This window comes from Sprattus sprattus, assembly GCF_963457725.1.
Source record: "Sprattus sprattus genome assembly, chromosome: 15".
In the NCBI taxonomy this organism is placed as follows: Eukaryota; Metazoa; Chordata; class Actinopteri; order Clupeiformes; family Clupeidae; genus Sprattus; species Sprattus sprattus.
Genome location: NC_137913.1, coordinates 16864971 through 16870455, shown reverse-complemented (window position 1 = coordinate 16870455; position 5485 = coordinate 16864971).

Sequence of the window (5485 nt, the reverse complement as noted above, 5' to 3'; positions counted from 1 at the left end):
TGTGTGTGTGTGTGTGTGTGTGTGTGTGCGTGCGGGGTGTGTGTGGGTGTGTGTGTGTGTGTGTGTGTGTGTGCGTGTGCGTTGCATTGTGTTCCAGTCATATATTGTAGCAGGCTTTCAGGCCACCACTAATAGGTAACACTAAACTGCCCTGATGAGACACTGACCGTCGGCAGTACCGCGTGAGCCGCAGCCCTGATGAATGTCTGCTTCAGAGTTTACATGCACCCAGCACACCTCGGTGCAAGGCCCGCGCAAGAGAAATTACCACTAGCCCTGGCAAAGCCGTTCCATTCCATTACACATGGGCAATGCACTATGTTCCGTCCTCTCGGCACAGGCCGCGGCTGGGAGGCCGTCTGGAAAGCTAACTGTGAGGCACTCGGCTGCATGGTGGCCATGCTGAAGAAGTTGGGTGTGTAACATGTTTCTTTTCTATTCTATTCTTCTATCTATTCTTTTATTTTTTTTCTCCCCAGAAAAGGTGAAGCTTTTTTTACAACACAGGGAAAGTGACTGTTTATCTCTAATGCTGTTGATTTCTTGCTAATGTATCTTGGGATAGCTGTGGTGAAATCTTAATCATGTTTTTATTTGATTTTTTATGAGGTTGAGGATTTCTTGTTTTAATTTAGTTTTGATTAGTGTTCACTACTTAATGACTTTGTAACAGTTGAAGTGGTGTCTAGAAGACTTGTGTATTAAAAAGAAAAGAACATTGCTGTTGTTTTTTTTTAGATGAATAAATGGACTTAAGATCAATCAACCGTCTCTTCATTTAAACTCGTTCCAATAGCTCTTCATCTGAGGAGCCTTTTCAGCAATTGTGTTAATACATCTCATGAATTCAGTCCGAAAGAGTTGTAGCTCATAGTAATAGCTGATAGTGGTGAGAGTAAATGCTTAAGTGAGTTTTCCTTGAATTGGACCCTTTTTCCTTTTTTAGCTGTGAACCACTGACATCATGCGTACAAAAAGAGATTCATTATAGATACACGCTAGTCCTATAGCGTTTCATTTGAACATGGGTACATAGACTAATAGTGATTTTGCTAGAACAGAGGTCTGGCATATGCTTCGGTTTTCCTCATACTTGTTACAGGGGACTTTACACACATCTAAAAACAAAACGACATAATGCATTAGTTTCTCACCGCTGCGGTTCAATACGGCGTGCCCTTTTTGTTACCATAAACGCCCATTCCAAGAGCGGTTTGGAGTGGTGTTGACAGCTGGAATGACAGGTCAGTGTAATCTTATCGACAGGCTGTCACCTGCCGGAGAGCGATGAGAGCTACGGTGACAGAGATGCGACCGAATAGCCCACCTGACCTCCCCTGGTGACAGGCTCGCCGGGCATCCTGGGAGAGATAGGAGGCCTCCAGGGAGACGCAGAGCTCTCCTTGTCTGAGCTGAGCAGGACATGATGTGCCAGCTCAGACACCCCTTGGAGGTATGCGTGGAGAGTCATGGTGAGCTGCAAGCATTGAAGCATAGCCTAGCTTAAACTTTGACATTGCTCCATGCAGTTATTTACTTGCTTTATTATTTTTGTCCTATGCAGTCGACAATTGTATTTTAAAGCAGGGCATTGGTTACTTTTGCCCTATGATGCCAACCTAGGCGTGCCCTCAACTGTCATGTCTTTGCATTTTGCAATGTCTTTGCATTTTGTGTCGCTTAAGGTGATAAACAATCATTAATAAAAAACCCATCTCTTTCCGAAATGACACCCGCTGCTTTGATGTCACGCTTCCTGTGAAATCTGCTGGAACAAATGGAAAACTTAACAAGACTGCTTTTGTGTTCACCCCCTTAAATACTTGTATGATTGTCCTCTGCAGTATGGCATATAAATTGTTTGGCAGTAGCCTACTAGGAAGCCGAGAAGTGCTTCGCACTTCAGTCAACAAGCTGGCCGTTGTTGGCTGCGTTGGAAATGGAACTAACGTTCATTTAAAGTAGCTCAAGTAATATCAGTGGTTGAAAGTTGGTGCATGAAACCACGAACAACTGGGGAAGGAGTGACTTCGAGCATGTCAGAATTAGAACGACGGTTCAAAGAGTTCCAAAATACAGACCTGTTGTGCATCTGCAGCTGTAGGGGCACCAGACATGCTTTGTATTCATTAGAGAGCTTTACACCGACAGTAATGCGTTAGTAAATTTAACAATGTTCTTATGGCTGGCAGTAATTTTTTATATTGCCATTGCAGTAATTAGGGATGTCTCCCTCTTGCTCGCTCATCCGAGTCAATGTCTCTTGTCTTGCAGTGCCTTAGTTAAATGTGCGTGACACAGCTCGTGTGCTCATGTGAGTCGCAGTGTTTGTTTATTTCTGTCTGAGACTACAGTGGAGGAGGAGGGAGCAGAGAAGCAGGAGTGGAATTGGCGCAGTGACAGTGGCGCAGACATCCCATAGTTTATGAATAATGCTGTGGCAGCCGTAGTCTTGAGTGACACTCATACCTACCACAGCAGCTTCCACCTGGTGAATCCTTCTCCTTACCACACACCGAGATGAAGGCTTCATTGAAGAAACTTCTGGAGGTCTTTGGGCAGCTTCCTTTTCAGAGGCCCATTTTGTTTCATGCAAAAGGTCCTTCTCATTCTGCCAGGGAAAATGGCAGCTGTTAAAAGTGTGAGTGGAGGGCTGAAATTAGGATATCAGAGGTGGGAGGATCAACCAAAATATGCTGACATTCATCTCTGCCATTGCAGTCTCTGTTGTGTCTGCATGTTTTCGCATGGCGGTTTTGCTGAGAATCTTGTCAGCTATTCATACAGTCAGACATGGCTCATTAGTCTTGAGATGTACAATGAAAGGCCTCTATGGCTTCAGAGGATAACAGGACACACTGAGACAGGAATAGGAGAGACAGGAACGGAATACAAAAACGGAAGTAATGCAGTGAAATTAGATGTCACCCCCCCTCCCCCACCCCATATTTCTAATTGTCCTTTGCCATATTCTGCCAACATTGACATAAAACAGCTCATTTGAAATCAAGAAGGTCTGAGAGGAGAGATCACTGCTCATCAGGATGACTGGCCCTCATGAATACCAATGTTTCCTTTTCCACTCTTCCTATTTCTTCATTGCCCTAAAGTTTCCCTAAATTCTCTCTCTCTCTCTCTCTCGCTCTCTCTCGCTCTCTATTTCTCTCTCTTTCTCTCTCTCTTTTGTGTCACCCTAGTCTGTCTACGTACACTTTCCATAATATGTTCTCTTAATCTATTCCACATTATCTCTCCCTCTCTCTTTCGCTCACTAACTGTTTCTCCCTCGTTCCCCCTTTGCCCCATCTTGTCAACCCAATTCTCCTCTTAGCCCCAACTCTCTTTACTATGGCAATGTCCATTGCTTTTTTCGTCACCACTCCCCACCCCTCCGTCCATACTGCCTCCTTTTCTCCATCTCTTTCTAGCCATCCACATCCTCCATTTCTCTCACTGCTGCTCACACACACAATATAATGTCTGGTTGATCAGAGATATTCAAGACAGGGCATCACGGTTTACACCAGGATGTGAATTGTAAATGAGTTCTGGGCTTATATGCCCGACATGGGAGAAAACGCATAATCAAGATGTAGACTCTATGATAAGCAGAAGGTGTAACTTTGAATGAACTGGTAATTGTTGTAAGCTTGAATGCAGTGTTAATTGTTGTAGGTTTGATTGCGGTGTTAATTGTTGTAAGTTTGAATGTGGTGTTAATTGTTGTAGGTTTGATTGCGGTGTTAATTGTTGTAAGTTTGAATGTGGTGTTAATTGCGATGACCTTGCTTGGATAAGGAATAATCACATAAGCAGGCCCAGCGAGGATCTCCCCGACCTCTCTAACTAAATGTCAAAACTAGCATCACATTAAATACTCTGGCTCATTTTTAATGAGTGTTTTTATTTTCAGTTGTTTTGTAGCACAGTGGTAATGGTCCATACTCATATTTGGAAAAAGAATATCCAGTTAATTGGGTTGGTGACTCCCTTTCAGCCAAGGCCTGATTTAATGATGTGGGCTAACTGAACTCATTTAAGGTCATTTTTGTCCAGAGGAGCTCAGAACATATTGGTGATGTATATTTGATCAATATCTCTCGTGGACATTAACTTCACACCTACATGCTTTCACTTCTTACTTCACCTTGATGAACTTCAAATGTTTTTAAAATCCTTTCCCCATGGATCATTACATTATGTTCTGGGTTGCAGAATGTCGAAGCTGTCCTCTAGGTCCTACCTGGAAGTTAAATGCAAAACGTTTCTCAATGGCACTGAAGAGAAGAACACTGAGCTTCGGAATCGCAATGTAAAGCCCTTGTTCTCCGATCCCATCTGTCTTTCCGGAGTTCTGGATGCACATGGACTTGTTTACCAGGAGGTGCCTGATTATTGGGCACTCCATTCAATTAACAGTCTCGGCTCAGCACTTCCTGGCAAATCTGGTCATGTCATTAGGAAGGCTTGCTGACAGGCATCACTGTCTGTGTTTTCCTTTTTCTCTCTGTTCATAACCCTGCCTGATGCCAAAGGTGTCAGTCATCGACTCAGCACACCTTTTTGTTCCCTGTCTGTGATATCTTTGAAGTATTGGTTTGATGTGGTTTCTTTGGTTTTGTAGTTAACAATTGTTTGAGGAAAAAGGGATATACAAAAAGGACACATGATATGCGGTATATGGAGCACGCTACTTTTCGTAGTGGCTTTACACCTGTTTGAGCACTGACCCAATTTATTTTTAAACTGAACTTTTAAAAGGCTGTGTTGTGTTTGATTTGGTCAGAGAGCTATTGCATTTTCTGACTTCCAAAAAGCTGTTTCGACTGCCCATTGACCAGGATCCCCGCGGTGTCCTAGATATTAGCAAAGGTTGAAATTGAATTGAAATTGAATGGTGGCAATACAAACATACACAGACACCGGCACACAGTCTGCAGGCTGCCATATGAACTGTATGGCGAATGGAGGTTGTCCTTTCCTACTGAACATGAACTACACACACAAACACAGACACACACACACACACACACACACACACACACACACACACACACACACACACATTGTATTCGTCTCTTATCAGATAATGAGATAGAACTCAAGATGTCAGCTCTCATGAATGTTCATCTTCACTCACACATTTTTAGATGGGAGACATCTAAAAGCCCTGTGCCTCTGGTTCATGTGAAGAGAAGTATGCAGTTTTCCATCTACTGGTTCCTAAGACATACCCGCAGCCTGATTTTCACTGCTCTGTCTCCCTGCATTAGACATGACTCCCTAGACCATTTCTTGGAGAGTTACATGGGGACACCACTACACACACTCTCTCTCTCTCTCTCTCTCTCTTTCTCTCCCTCTCTCTATCTCTCGCTCTCTCTCCTCCTCTCTCTCTGCAGATGCTGCTGTTGCGCCGATGAGCTCTGTCTTTCTTTCTTTTCTTGTGTGTGTGTCTGTCTGCTCTTTATACGAGTCTCAAACA